The 17,076-nt window shown below is 36.1% G+C and overlaps 1 protein-coding gene across 4 annotated transcripts in view; it reads right to left on the reverse strand.

Annotated features, from left to right (window-relative positions):
- KCNIP4 (potassium voltage-gated channel interacting protein 4) overlaps positions 1–17,076 on the reverse strand; it is a 1,223,194-nt gene that overhangs the window by 815,761 nt on the left and 390,357 nt on the right. The window lies entirely within an intron of this gene.

Raw genomic sequence — 17,076 nt, forward strand, 5'->3', positions numbered from 1 at the left:
GTGATTAAACCATGCCCCTGAGACTGGGCACTAGGACAAATGAATGTGGAGTAGAAATGCCAAAATCTGCTGTTCAACTGAGTCTCCCAGCAGAACCCAGTCTAGATCAGCTGAACCAAGTCACATACAGACCTGTGAATCTGAAGATAAATACTTGCAATTGCAAGCCCACTGTATTTTGGGACAGTTTGTTACACAGCATTGATGCAGCCATAGCTGACTAATACAACAAAGAAATGAAGGAAAAAATCTTGAGATACAGAATTATGTTTAAATTTAATTAAACTAAATATATACATATTTATGTCTGTACATTTATAGATTATATCTGTATATATGACACATGCACTTTTTAAAAATAGCTCCTTTGGCAGAGTTTTGTGTTAATATTTTCATTAAAAGAGGCTCTTATATGATAATATTGCTCACAATGAAATGTAACAACTGTGTAGCTGGAAGCATTATTTCTCCTCTTTGGGCAACAGTCCCTGTAGTCTCTTGGTTATTCAGAATTTTAAAGGGACCATATTACCCTATAAACTTAAGCATATGCACAAAACTGCTTTTGGGGAAGGCTATGATTTCTAAACAATCTCAGATACATAAGGCCGAATATCTGTTATCTGAAACGCTTGAGACTACAAGTGTTTTAGATTTCAGATTTTTTTTGGATTTTGGAATATTTGCATACGTATTTGCAGATAGAAGCTATTTTATAGCTTGGGGATGAGTTCCAAGCCTAAATCTAAAATTTGTTTATGTTTCATATATACCTTATACGTATAGCCTGAAGGTGACTTTATAAAATATTTTAATAATTTTGTGCCTGAAACAAAGTTTGTGTACACTGAACCATCGGAAAGCAAAGGTGTCCCAATCTCAACCACCCATGTGGACAATCTGTGGTTGTTTGGCATCATTATCATTCCTGACTCTGAACTTACATGCTATTAATAAGCATTTATTTTCTTACATTTATTCACACATAAGTACTTAACAGTAAAATATATGGCATCTTGTTAATGCAGTGAAAATATAATGTGTTCAGGGTAACCAAGCAGCACAGCAGTGTCACCACAATACCTGTTATCTGTTTAAAAACACCAGCAATAAACAATGGCAGGTCTTCACTTATTCAAAAATGTTTATATTTTGCAGCATTTCGGATCGTGAGTTTTCAGATTATGGATATTCAACTTGTAGTACATTTAATTTTGTGATTTCTTTTGTTAAATAAAAAGAAAAATCCTTGCAGATTATATGAAGGTCACAACTGTCTCTTTGCATCAATAAAACATCAAAAGAAAAAGAGGACCACTGGGATGGGAAGAACACTTCCAATGCACTACTGAAAACAATGTAAATGGTTGGGAAAGTTGGCCACAAAGTCTTCTATTTCAATAGTTGTAATAACACATCACTGTTGCATATAAAATGTATCTGCAAATACGTCTATAATGACTGCTGATCATAAGATTTCTTGTTCTATTCACTCTGAAGTCTAAAAAAAAAGCAAACTATCTACATAATCCAATTGAATACTCATTATGTAAAGTGCTAATAATGTATACCTTCTCATATACAAAAAAAAAAAAATGGATGGTTTAAAATTGCTTAGATCACAAGAGCCAATTACTTGGGCAGAATGGGGAAGGTGATATGAATGCATAAACCTTACATATATGCCTTACCATGGAGGGATAGCTTATATGCATGTGGTTGAAATGAGGAAACCCTCTCTCACCTATAAATTATCATTTAAGCATTCTGTAAAAATTTAAATTCATACTTCAGATTCAAATTATTTTTTCCATACAGAGCAGGGTTTCTCAATCGCCACACTACTGATATTTAGGACTGGGTAATTCTTCACTGTGGGGAATGACATACTCATGATAAGATGCTTAGAAGAATCTCTGGCCTCCACCTACTAGATGCTAGAAGCAGTCCCCTAGTCTGGAGTTGGGACTATCAAAAATGGAGACCAGGCCAAATGTCCCCTGGGGCCAAAAGCACTCCTAGTTGAGAAGCAATGGTCTCTAGAAATACCATGCAGTACATTCTTTCTTCCAATAATAGATGCTAATCACAAGCACACAAGATAGCCACAATTATATGATGTTTACTACTTGCCAGATACATAGTAGCTCATTTTAATTTTCACAAAAGTCAAATGACCTATATACCATAACTACCTGATACAATTTGGATGCTTGTCCCCTCCAAATCTCATGTTGAAATGTGATCCCCCATGGTGAACGTGGGGCCTGGTGGGAGGGGTTTTGGTCATGGGGTGGATCCCTCATGAATGGCTCAATAACCTCCCCATAGTAATGAGTGAATTCTCATTCTATTACTTACTGTGACATCTGGTTGTTTAAAAGAGCCTGACGTTTCTCTTGCTCCCTCTCTCATCATATGACATGCCTGCTCCCCCTTTGCTTTAAACAAAAGCTTCCTTAGGCCTCACTAGAAGCCAAGCAGATGCTGGTACCATGTCTCCCATACAGCCTGCAGAACTGTGACCCAACTAAACATTTTTATTTTTAAAAATAAATTACCCAGCCCCAGCAATTCCTTTATAACAATCCAAAATGGGCTAATACACTACTTCTATGTTACTAATGATGAGACTGAGTCATAGAGAAGTGACTTGTTCAGACAGTAAAGACAGCCTGGATTTGAAAAAGGGCAGTGGGGCATAGAAGGATAAAGTCCTAAATGAGATTAACTTTGGGACAACTGGATTCCAGAGAGACTGGATACATGGGTAGTATATCCTATAGAACCCTCTGCTCACATGTTAAATATGGGAGCTGAGTTAGATGACTTCAGAAGTCCCTTCCACTACTAACAATCTGTAAGTCTGTAAATTGTAGACAAATCTATTTGGTTAGATTTATTCCAATAAAAGCAAGCTGACCACATGTCAGATAAGGTCCAGCTACAGCATAATGGCATGATGGCAGCCTTCCAACTTCACTGATTTAAATTCGTGCTGTTTTAGTGCATATATCCCCCTTAGATCTGTCTGCTATGAGAAAATTCTGCAAGGAAGAGAAGGCTGCTTACAAAACAGTCTTTCAAATTTCTCCATGGATCTCATTGCCAGGTCTTCAAGGTCAGGACCAATCACAGACATGGCTGGAGAATGCCCATAAACTCTTCCTCCTCTAATAGCCAGTGGGAGAAAGGGATTAACTGCTGGTCAGATGACTGTGGCTATTAACACTGGAAGCAATTCTGTGCTTGAAAACTTGATCAGTCAAAGAGGGTAAACTAAATTAATAATGGGCACTGGAAGGAGGGAGCTCTTTTTCACCTAAGTCCCCATGGTCACAACAAAGTAGAGTGCCTGAGAATATGCTAAATTCCATTCCATAGCCTCATCGAAAATTTCTCTTTAGTACTTTATCTGTCGCTAGTCTCTCTTCTCTTGCAATGGGTCATTTCAGCTGCTGCTAAAACCAGCTTTCTATTACAGTTTCTCCTCATGTCATACAATTCCTTAAAGGCTGATAGCATCATCGGTCCCTGATTCTTGTCCATTTTACCTCCCTACCCACAGATACAATCCAAGACTTGTACTCATAAATTCCAAAGGAAAAATAAAGCTGCGTATTGCTACCTCTATGATAGGTTACTTTTGGGGAATAGAAGATTCCAGGACAGCTATTTCCTGTGTTTATTGATTATGAATCTTGAAGAAAGAAATTTTGTGTGAGCATAACATATACATAAATTTTAAAATTTCAAAAAAACCACAGTTCTCAATCTTTTGAATCTGCCAAAGCCAGCATGACGCAGTGCCATGCCTAATTTCAGAGAGGACCTCCTCTCTCCCCTTCCGCAGTCAGTTGTATTATCATCCTTTAAAACGCTTTAGAGGGTCACTTACGGTCACTCATGGCATATTCAGATAGTTTGTAATCCAATTACATTCTTGAAGATTTAAAGAACCAGAAACAAACAAAAACATGCAAACATGAGCTACAGTTTTTATTGTATGCGTCTATATATAAGAGAGAAAAACGGAGATAGACGTAGATGTATGTGAATAAATTGCTGCATATAAAAACATTAGTTAATATAAAAAACAGAAAATAAATATCTTTTTACTTCTTTATTTTAAATGCTAAAAACTTCCTTTTAAGGGTGTCATTATATTTGGAAAACATATAAACCCATTTAGATTATTCAAAAGGAATACAATGATACAAATAATAAAGCTGACAAGATATCTCATTGGAATTCTTTTGGTTCTTTCAGTTTACTGTGATAAATTTTACCACACTGAATAATTGTAATTTCTACCTGTGCCAAATCTATAGCCAGTCTCATATCTTCTTGCCACTACAATACTAGAAACTTTCCCTGATGAATTATTAAATGATCTTTGAAGTTGCTACAGTTCATAGAAATGTGACAGTCCAATGTGTCTTAGTGCTGTGAACTGTTACCAAAAAGACTAAACATCCTTGACAGCCTGATAAAAAATTAATTATTCTCCTTCCAATGGAAAGAATGCAACTCTGCCAAAACCTGTTAAATGTGGAGCTTTTAGAGTTCTCAATTTCTTCTCTCTTGGAGAGGGCACACTAGAATTTTTCATGAGGATTAAATAGCACATGTGAAATATCTAACCTTGCCTAGTATCCACTGGATCTTTAGACCTTAGTTCCTTTTCCTACCTTAGAATTTTTGTTCCCCTAACCCCACTATACTAAATGCCAATGCATATTAGAATAGAGGTGGCAGTGCAAAATAGAAGAATAAAAGAAATATTGTATTATTGCGAGAAAGGATACCAGTGAAGAGATGTTTACTTCAGATACAGTAAAATACTCAAATACTCCAAGCAAGTTTTTCCCCAGTGAGCCTCTGTTTCTGCCTATGTAGACATCATTCGACCTGTCCAGTTATATCTATGTTATTGTGAAGATTGAAAAAACAAGGGAGAGCTTTTTTTTAAAAAAAAAAAAACAAAAAACAACAACAAAAAAACCTTTGTGTTACAATATATAGATCTTATTTTCAACAGCGATTAGGTAATGGAATTAGTGTAGTAAAGTTTTATTAATGAATGCTGTAATTAGAAAATGTTAATTCAATATTTGCTTCCCCAGGTTACATTCATTTGGAAAAAAATGCATTAATCTTACCATTTAGTGATAACTCTTTCAGTTCGACCTACAGACACAAGATCTTGAAATGAAACTGTTGATTAATTTATTTACTCAGTAAAGATGCTACTGGATACAATAGAAATACAAGTCATAAATGTTTTGCAAACAATGATAGTAATGAAAGATATTAGTCTTTTTCCTTAGAAATTAACTTAGTGGATTGAGACAGTTTACCAGTCTTGCCTTACAAGAACTATTTTAAGCACCTAAAAAGTAATCATCCCAAGAGAAAGTACAGAGTGCAAAGAGCACTTTGCTATTTCCTCCTGTTATTACAAAGCATAATAAATCCCTACTCTGGACTATTTCTTGCCTGTATCCTGATTATATACCCATAAAGTTTGAAAATGTCTGCAACTGAGAATACTTTTATTTATAAAGCGGGATAGAGGTTGAGGAGGATGTAGAGAACAGATTGTTATCTGTACTTGTCACAGCAAAGCATATTTTTTTAATACTTAGTTTTTTAGGCTTCTGTTGGCAGATTGACCTTTCTTGAGAGTAGCTTATCTTGCTGTAGAGCAAAATTCCCAGACCTCCTGGGGTTCACAAAGTTAAGAAGAAGGAGCATCAGGAAATAAAGAAAAGAAAGCAAAACAGAAAAGTAAAATAAAATTTCTGCTGAGTTAAAGTAGGGTGTAAAAGAGCCATGGAAATTCCAAAGGTTGTTTTAGAACCTCCTATTTCACATCCTACTCAGCTGTCCAGAAGAGAAAGCAGCAAAAACACTCAGACTCTTGGGGAAACAAGCATTAGGTGGTGGCCAGTGGGGGTTGAGGGGGCAGTCTCTCTTAAAAGGGTGAAGAAAGCACAGATGAAAAGGGCCAGGCAATGCAGCCTAGTTGTAAAAGCCTAGAAAATAACATCTGAAAGCTTAAAGTGGGGGGCATAAAAGAGTTGGAATAACAAGTTGTGAGCACAGATCAGTGTAGTCTGAGAGTTGTTTATTGCAGAAAGATCAGAAACGTTCAAGTGAACCATAGCAAACTTCAAACTGCCATTCACTTCTCTCACTAGGTTTGTGTTAATCTCTGTTTCGTAAATTGAAATCAATGACAGCAGCCTGGCAGAGGCGTTGAGAGAATTGAATGCGATAATATGTATAAAAATACCGGCTGTAATAATTGCATATCTTACACTCCCGATGGAGGTCCACTTCTTTTTTCTACTACTAATGCCAATGCTAGAGGCATAGATAAATAAGAAGCATGGAGACTGAGATGGGCCTCACCTGTCTGGAAGCCTTTTAAGACGCACTTTTCTGGAAGCCTTTTAAAATGCACTTGTCCTACCTGAGATTCTCCATTCTGCTTGGTGAGGCATCCTGATGAGGCATTTCACATGTGATCACAAGAGATGTCACCAGGATTATTCTAAGTTTTAATTTAGTCCGTTGTAAATGGGGTCATGATAACTCATCATCTTATGTGGTTGTTAGCATAGTTAAAGGATAAAATGAAAGCAAATTTCTTTGTGTGTAAATATTAGCTATTGTTATTATTACCCCCATTGTTAGCATAAAGCAAGAGAGTGTCTGTTCTCCACCTTTCCCTTCTTTAATGGAGACACTGGTCACTAGATTTAGGACTTGCCCCAAAATGATTTTGTCCTGAAATCCTTACCTTAATTATACCTAAAAAGTTCATTTTTCCAAATCACCTTCACAGGTTTTCTCAGGCTTAAGAGAGTGACATATCTTTCGGTGGGGAAGGGGCACAATTCAACCCACTATGGGGAGTTAGAAGTTAAGCATGTAAATGGACATACATTATTATGTAATGCCAAGTAGTGATAAATGCTCTAAAGTAAAAATAAAGCCATATAAGGGGATAAGGGTGAGTGGAGGATGCTCTTTGGAGACAGCAGTCAGTAAAGGCCTCCTGAAGAGGTGACATCTGAGCTAAGATGTGACTGAGAGAGTGAGACATGCAATATGGGGGACATGTGTTAGAAGCAGAAGGAGCAGCAAATGCAAAGAGCTGAGCCAGGAAAGTCAAGAAAAATCAGAGTGGCTGGTGGCACAGCAAGTGAGCAGGCCAGCAGCAGGGAAAGAGAGCAGGGGGCTGTGCTTGTCACAAGAGGATTTTGCATTTTATTCTAGGTTTGATGGGGAGCCAAGACTGGGCTAAGAACAGCAGAGTCATATTCAATTTCTAAGGCAGACATTCTATTTTAAACCAAACTCCAGACGTGGAGCTAAAGATTTAAGTGGTATTATAATATCCTCGAATAATTGCTCTGATAATGAGAAAACACCAAGAGCAATTCTTTGCCAATATTAGAACTAAATTCAGTTTGTCCTACCATGTCTTTTCATTATCTTGTGCTTCACTGAACATGTCACGAGTTTGCAGAAACAATTCCTTCTGCCTGCATGCCCTTCCCCAGTGTGCCCTCTCACTCTGCTGTGGCTTGTCCCTGGTTTGTGTCACGTCCCCCAGATAAGGTCACTCACCCTTCCTCCATGCTCCAAGGTGCTTATTGCCCTGGGTGCCTACTTTCTCCTATCATTACCATCTGTTTACAAGCCTTCCTCCTTTTCTGACTGTACAGTTCTTTATGGTCACATGTAAATCTTATTAATCTTCATATTACCAGAAACTAGCACACTGCACACTAGGTACTGAATAAATGTTAAATGAATGAGTGAATCTTGGTCCTATTCAATTTTATTTTGCCTGGGTTTATATATTCTCCATCCCACTATTTAAATAAACATAGACTTTTTTCTTCTGTTATTTAATGAATAGCCTATAGAAAGGCATTACATTAGCATCAGGACACAATGACCATCTAAACATTTTTTAACAGTTCACTAGAACTGTACACAGTTATTAGCCTGTTCTTTGCTTGCAAATGCCTCAAGAAGCGAAATAGTGGTACATCCTTTCCCCTGTGTTAAATTTGGGATCACAGAGGCAGGGCAAGCTGCATTAACCTGTCTGAGGTCACCCTCCAAGTCACTGCAATGGAGAAGCCAAATCATCAATGCAGAGAGCTGCTTTCTTCCGTAACTGTGATGTACTGAGTTCATTGAGCCATGCTGTATTTGTCATGCACATGAGTTCTGAAAATCAATAAAATCTGTGAACCATCCCACAAAAATAAAATGCAGTGAAAAGAGTCTGCTTTGCTCCCTTCAATTACTCCAGCATGAATGGACCCAACAGCTGTGGTCTTCAGTGGGACTTCCAGGGCAATAAGGTTTTTAGAAATATTGATTTTCTTGATTTATCAAATTTTCTTGTTTGAGCTTTGCCTAATAAAACGTCAAAGTTGAGCATGTGAAGCTGCGTTAAAGCATGATCTTCCTGGCAAGAAGAATATGGAATAAAATTGGATGCATCTTTGGATATGAAATAGAAAAAAATACCTGAATCATTTTCAACAAAACATATGCTCAAATATTGGTGGAGATAAAAACCAGTTCAGGTAGATTTCTTTGTCATGCTTGAAAAATACTTTTCTTCAAATACATATTAAATATATTACTATCTAGAGCATCTAAAGTGAGAGTCTCTTGTCACACATCTAGACAAAATTAGGATTCCTGTGACTCATGTCCCCACTCATTCTACATTGGTTGTCAGAGTTCATATCTCAACTCCAGATTCAGGTCCAGTTTGCTGGTCCATCAGAGGCTGGAAGCATGCTGTGCCAGGTGTGTCTGTAGACACAGCTGTGCGCTGTGAAAAATGCATGCTCAGTTAACCCTGGAATGATTTTAGATCCTAAATATTGCAAAGGAAAGAGCATCTTTTGGTTTTTTGTGCCTCAGTATCCTATTGACATGAATGAATTTTGCTTGATAAATTTGTAAAGCCAACAGCCTTTCAACAAAAGGGGTGAGAAACATATGTGTGTTTTGTAATTGAGTAAAAATGGATTTTGAGAATACTATGAAATATTCATAGATTATTGGCTTTCGAGTTGGAAGAGCAATTTAGGGATAATTATAATAATCATGATAATTGGTGACCATTTTTAAATATGGTTCTGCCATTGTATGATGTGTTTTATCAACAAATATATTAGGTACATGATTCAGTTAACACTACATCCAATTTAAAGAAGAGGACAATCCATTCTAGAGGAGTTAAATGACTTGCCCCATTCCCACAGTTGATTACTTTTCAGAGATGAACAAAAAAGTCAATGCTTCTGTCTTCTTGGTTTACAAAGGAATTGCAAACCAAATTTATGAGAGTGATTAGCCTTCTCAAGGATGGCATGGGACTTTGTCTTTTAACCAGATGATTGCAGAAGTGATTGGCCATTATTGCTTCCTCAAACTTCTAGTTACCTTGAAATAACTCTATAGGACAATTTATTGCTAAGAATCTTCTATGGAATACTACTTCAAAAATACATCAGAGGCCAGGCATTGTGGCTCACGCCTGACATCCCAGCACTTTGGGAAGCTGAGGCGGGCAGATCACCTGAGGTCAGGAGTTCCAGACCCGCCTGGCCAACATGGTGAAACCCCATCTTTACTAAAAATTCTAAAATTAGCCAAGCATAGTGGCAGGTGCCTGTAATCCCAGCTACTCAGGAGGCTGAGGCAGGAAAATCACTTGAACCGGGGAGATAGAGGCTGTAGTGAGCTGAGATTACACCACTGCACTCCAGCCTGATCAACAAAGCAAGACTCCATCTCAAAAAAAAAAAAAAAAAAAAAAAAAAAAAAAAACAGAAAACAAAAATGCATCAGTAGACGTTACTTAAAGCTATATAAAAATGTTGTTAAAGAAAATGCTGAGTTAAACTAAACATATTACTTTACTGTAGGACTTATCACTACCACCTTTAATATAAATATATGCATTGCATAATTTCCAGTAGTGGGTACCGTGTGGAGCACTTACTAAATGTGTTTCATCATGTGACTGTTTTATCTGTTTTCTCCTAAATAAATATTGAGTGCTTTGCAACACAAAGTTTAGTGCTCTATGGAGATGAACTTTCCTAGAGTTAATATTCATCGCTAATAGACTACACTGTGACAAAAATAATGTAGTTACTTTGACTATTTTCCACCGTGGATATTACCAGAATCACATTATTTCACAGTCATTATTAAAATGGCCAGAAAGATTAGAAAAGTAAAATACAATATTGGAAAAAAATAGAAAACTGAAAATTGCCACCATATCTACTTAGTCTTTGACATGGCTATGTAAAAAACATTGGTCCTGTATATGGATGAACCTCATGACTTCTGTAATATTTTAGTGGTGATTTTATGAAAACATTGTCCTTTTCTAAAGTCCCTGATAATCAGTTTTGTATCTTCAAATTAGAAAGCTGGAGAGAGCAATGCGTCATGGGGTTATGGAATAGAGAGTAGGAAACTGGTCCCAAGTGAATTCAAATACACCACTTGGGTCCCATTCATCTACTCTCTGGCCCATGGTACCACCTGGTCCTTCCATGAAGGTGCCCTTTGGAGACAGCAGAATATCCTAGGCATTTGCTTCAATTTTCCAATTTTAGACCCAAAGTCAAATGTTTCCCAAATGATTTAAATTGATACACATAGGCCACTGGCACTGGGATTTCCATTTCCTTCCTGGGCTTTGTAGCTATAGAAAAACAACTTACGAAGGAAGATGTGGGGATTCTTCTACCACAGGTAGTCAGGTAGACCTGTCCCCAGAGATGAAGAAATGTACATGGGATATACGAATGAAGGGTGATGGGAAGGGAAATTGAGGTTAATGCTGAGGTTTCTGGCTGAGAGTCTGAATACAGTTTACTGTGAGCAAAAGTGGTTATGGTGCTTTTTGATTTTTAAAAGTTAGCTGAGAGGTGTGCTGTGGCCAGCAGTGTTGGTAGCCAGAAACTTCCCATAAACCAGAGAGCACACTGCATCCAAGGGCTGTGCTACAAATCAGGTTTGGTATGAATTTAGGACATTTGCAAGTATTATGCCTGTTACCTTAAATGGGATTTAGGACCTGGTGCAGTGGCTCATGCCTGTAATCCCAGCACTTTGGGAGGCCAAGGCAGGTGGATCACTTGAGGCCAGGAGTTCGAGACCAGCCTGGCCAACATGGTGAAACCCTGTCTCTACTAAAAATACAAAAATCAGCCAGGTGTGGTGGCGTATGCCTATAATCCCAGCTACTCAGGAGGCTTACGCAGGATAATTGCTTGAACCTGGGAGGCAGAGGTTACAGTGAGCTGAGCTCACGCCACTGCACTTCAGCCTGGGCGGCAGAGTGAGATTCTGTCTCAAAAATAAATAAATAAATAAATATATAAATAAAACAAAATAAATGAGATTCAGTCTGTGCTTTTTCAGGATTTAAATTTGCCAAAAGAAATAGAAATTATACATTGCTAGTCTCATTAGAGAGTTCTGTCATATTAGGTGACACTAACAAGAAAAAAAATCCATGTCCAAAGGCTAAGGCTATCAGGAGCATCTAGTTACAATGATCAAAGTGATGATTAAAGAAAAATAGCTATTTCTTGCCTGTTTAAAGCCATGCCATTACAACAGACTAATTGAAATGTGAAGCAAAGATGTAGATTTTGCTTGCTGGATGTTGTAATGTTAAGACTTTATTGATCAAAAAGAGGCAAGTAGCTTTTGAATGGTATTAGCAGTTCTTCTACTGGTTGGAAATTTATTTTCTGATAGTGTAACTTACCAGAGCTTCATCATGCTGTGAAGTGTATTTCAAGTCAAAAAAATTAAATTGAACCTGTAATGCATAAGGATCTTTGTGCCTTGTAACCTAGCGAATAAGAACATAGGCTTTGGAATCAGAAGAACCTTAATTTACATATAAACAGCCATTGTTTTGAAAAAGACAATCAAGTTTTCTAAGCCTCAGTTTTTTCAACTGTAAAAGTGGGATATTAACAGCCACCTGAATAAGTCTATTTATGACCAAATGGAATGAATACCAGGCCCTAGACCAGTAAGTACCACATAATCATCAGCAAATAAATTGGGGAAATAATTATAATAATAATTATCACCTCTCTGTCAGGCTAGAGTGGAACTTGAGGTTCATTTAATCCAAGTCTTACAATTTGAATGAGGACACTGAGTCACAAAGTGGAAACAGTTTCAAAGTGCTTTTATTCATTCGATGATATATTGTAGACCCCCCATTTGTCAAGCTCTGTGGTAGGCACTGGCAAATGAAAGTATAAGCATTCACCATATATGCATTCACCATGTATGTATTCATACCCAGACCCATTCAAGGACTAATTGATGGCATCTGTCCCTTAAGGAGTTCGGAGTATACAGAAGGACACACATGGTGAATTTTGTGCTATAACAGAGGGCTCAACAGGTTGCTAATGGAAGAACAGAAGACACCATGACTCTGCCAGGAAAGCCACTTCAGAGAAAAGGTGGTAACTTATGGGGTCTTGAAGGAAGAAATGATTAATGTCAACCATACAGACCTTCTAGAGTATGCAGAGAAGGTATCAACCATATTTTACTAATGAGAAAACCAAGAATTTGAAAAAATGTATTATTAGTCGATGGTTCCATGATATTTTAGGGGCAGAAATGGAACTAAAACTCAGGGCTTATCATCTGTATCTCTTACTACTTCTATTCTTTCTCCCATTCTTTCACACGAATAATATCTAAGTTTGCAGAAAGAAATTAGTTCAGCAGTTTAATTACACTGTGGATAACTTTTAATTTATTCATTTCTCATGGAATTATTTCCTCTTGCTTGATTTATGCCCTTACTTGATCTATTTCATTTTACTTTGATTTTCCCCTTTGTAATCAGATGATGCATCTTTGATAATATTTCATTCTCTTTCTGTATATAGCCATTTGTTTTTCTCCCCCTGGAGAACTAATTCATATATATTCTAAAAATAAGCAAATAGTGTAAACGCAAATGGGCTTCAAATGATACTTTACAAGCGCCTGAATTGAACTTTGTTTCACTTGTATCCTGATGCAAAATGTTCCTAACTTTAAGATCATGTCCCATAGGGCCATTCCAATTGTAAAACGAACTCTGCATCTGATTTTCAGGTTATTGGATCTACATATTTACCATAACTCTGATTAAAGGCCTTTGCAGCAAATGGACCATAGCTGTTTTTGCAATTGAGCCTTATTAAAATTTAAAGTGTATCCATAAACATGTAAGTGCCTATTATAGATCAAAGTTCAGAAAATTAAATATTCACAAATACAGCTCATTTTACAAAAACTACAGACTTGAAATTATCTAAGCCAAATAATCTTAGCACTTACCACAAAATAGCCTTAGTTATTTCAGCAGCAAGATTTTATTTATGTTAAGCAACTTTTTTTGTGACTTGAGCAAAGGTTTTATTTTACCTGGAAAACTCAGCAAATATAGCTCTTACTCATGGAACACTGTTGTAATATTAAGATATAAAAATGATAAAGTACCACCTCACATTATATCATTTAATGCATCAGCAATGCAACCATTTGGGGTTTATTTATTTTGCTGATTGACTTGATTCCCATCCTTTGGAGAGGTTAATAAAGTTGGGCATATTTCATGATTATTCAAATAAGATAGCAAACTTTAATTTCTGTAACCAGCCCACAAGTACAATACTGTGTGCTGTTTTAGGATGTTTAGATTGGTGCCTCCACAAATGAAAAATGAGGCCTTGTATTTGTTGATAGAAAGTAGATTATACTGCAGAATTAAAAGGAAAGAAATCAGTGCTGCCAAAATAAAACAATACAATTAGAACCACATTTTGACTTGTCTCAGAAACATTTTTTGGTATTAAAGTTATTGGGCTATTAAATTGCATGGGGAAAAATAATAGAGCTCATTACATGGAGTGTTCTGCTTTGCCACAGCTGGAGTCTGGATTGCACACTTTAATATTAGTTACATGTACTGGAGCAAGCTGAAGAAATACAGATTATTAAGAAATAACCTTTCCCATTAGGGGAGCTTCAATGTCCTCAGGAACTTTTGGGGGTATTAGTGGGAATATAAAGAAGAATGAAGTATCTTTTTGCCACGCATTTTCTAATGTGAACAATAAAATCTATTAAAAAGTTTGTTTCTGTTTCAATATCTTTCCCTGATAGAAAGAAAAGAAAGAGGGAGTTTAAGGGAGAACCGATTAAAGACTAAAAATAGAAGGGATGGAACTACAATTTCCTTAGATAGCATTGAGACAGACAACTCTGTTTGATCACTTAAGGCCAAAGATTAAATGGTAACTCAGAAATTTTTAATTATTTCCCTCAACAATAATTTCAGAAACAACTCATAGGACTTGTCTTTTTACTTGTGGCCATTTAAATGATGGTGGACAGCAACAGTTCTATTGGTTTTCCTCATTTTGGGGAGTGGACTGGTTTTATGCATACTGTCTTCCACTAAAAAATCAGACAAAAAAGTTAAAAAAAAGCTGTTAAGGCAATTAAATTACTTACCATCATTACTAAGAATGATAGATGCATGGTAATTGAGGATTTACTAGTTGCTAGGGATGGCAGTAAGAGTTCCACATACATTACATCCTTTAATCGTTCATAAATCACTTATTTTTTGGATAACAGAACCTATCCTTGCTTTTTGGAAAATCACATTGCCTTCCACATTGTTCATTTATGAGAAGGACCCTGTGCCCTGGCTCAAAAGGTAAACGTATGACCCAGATCTGGTTAATGAGAGCACTGTGGCAATAAGGACAGACAATTAGGATGTGATTATAGCTTGGTCAGGGTGTAGAATTCTGGGACTTTTCCTGAAACTATCCAATTTTGAGAAAAATCCTCTGGTCATCTACTGTGGATCTACAAGTAGCAAAATCTTTCTCTTCCTTTCTGTCTCTCCATTTGCCTTCTTCTGCCCTTTTTAGACATTCTAGTAACTAGCTCACTCACCATGAAAACAACTATGAAAGAGTCATTTTTGAATGCAAAACAAATAAACCAAAGGTTTAATTTAAAAAAAAAAAATTGCTGAACCCTGGGATACATAAGACTGCCAAAATACTTATTAAAACATATAAGCAATTCTAAAGGAGTCAGAATGAATGCTTAGAGTTTAAGTGACTATCATCAACATTTAATTTACCGAGGTGGATGTGCCATTGACCGCTGATATTAAAGAGCCATTACCAAGAATGCACATATGAGCACATTACATCTAAATGGTCCCTTCACCTCTTTTTGGATAGCTTGTGGGAATCACTTTTAACTATGCTAATTGTTTATGCCGAGTAAACATTCATGCTTAAATGCCTCCAACAAAATAACATGGAATATTTGGGAATTTCGTGGTAACTTGATGACTTTTATTATCAGAACCAAATAAAGAACACGTTTATTGCATATTAAATAGAAATGAGAAAAATTTCTTAACCAAAACAAAGACTTTTTTAAAAAACTGTAGTAAAGTGCATATTTTCTAGAAGGCCAACAACAAAAGCAAACCTCTCTTTAATAAGTATTTTATGTTATAAAATTGGAAAATTTGTCCACATACAGGGATTTAAAATTGAGTTATCAAATTCCAGATTTTAAACTAAATATGAAAAAGTGTTGTGACCTAAAAATTATTTCAAGCTTAAGATACCAAAGTGAACAAAAATACTTTCACATTTATATTCCACCTCTCAACACTCGCGCAAATACACAGAACCCAAAATATCTTTTGCAATTATCTTAATTACTGTTACCTTTGATTTATCTTACAAGGGTAATGCATTTAAAATTGTAATTTCTCATTAATGTCAGTTAGGTTTTAAAGGATTTTAAAAACATTACTTCTCTGTTGGTTGGTCTGATGTTTTAAATATGTTTGATTCAAATAATAGAGATGTTATAACTAAAGGATCAGTTTCCATAGGGCCATAATTTTGCAATGCTAATAACTACTAGATTTTTTTTAAAGATAGGTATTTCCCACAAGCACATTTGTATATATTGGCAGAAGGAATGGATATGTTAAAAAGTGATTCAAACACAAATGGTTTCCTTCAACTTAATGTTTTAAACTTTCTGTGTGTTTGAAGCATTTCTCCAAAAACATGATGATGGAACAGGCATTGGAAGAAGAATCAGAAAAGTCAAATTTTTATATAAAGTCTGTTAACTCCTTTGCTGTGTGAATATTGACACATTGCTTAACATTGCTTAATCTTTCTGTGTGTTACTATATTCAAATTGGGAATTGCATTACTTGCATTACATATCTTTCCACAATTTATATGAAAACCAAATGGGATAACAGATACGATAGGCAATGAAAATTCCAAAATGCTAAATTAATGAATGGGTGCTCTGTTCATCACTTACTAATCTAATATTTAATGAGCTACTACTCAATATATAGATAACTTAGAAAAAGTACTCAAATATGACAGTAGGAGAGATACATAAAATATGTTAAGTCCTATAAGAAAGGTTTAGTTCAAATGCTAAGAGAATTCAGAGACAGGGAAAGATAATTTTGACTGAGAGAGAGGACTAGGAGGGAAAGTAGAAGTGACGCTATTTGAACTGGGTCTTGGGAAATACTAGGACCTGGATCTCAGATGAGAAAACATGTTTTAAGTAGGGGAGGAGGTCATGGATTTGAAGGTTTAGGGTTATCTATTGCCTGTTTTGAGTCCATGATATAATGCATTTCACTTCTTCAGTTAACTAAAAGAATCACGTAAATTGTTTAAAAGGGTTAGAAGATCTTGAATAATCATATACCTTTTTACTAAGCAATTAATATATCTAAGACATTGTTTTTATCTACTATCTCAGTGTTGTGATACGAGTATTATTGCTATTATATCCATTGATAGATTAGAAAATTGAAATTACAACAAAAATTACTTGACTCCAAAACCACGGATCTCCCCTACATCCTGCTCTATTATTCTCTTGTAAAATAGATTG

Source organism: Pan paniscus, chromosome 3, assembly GCF_029289425.2.
Source record: "Pan paniscus chromosome 3, NHGRI_mPanPan1-v2.0_pri, whole genome shotgun sequence".
Lineage (NCBI taxonomy): Eukaryota > Metazoa > Chordata > Mammalia > Primates > Hominidae > Pan > Pan paniscus.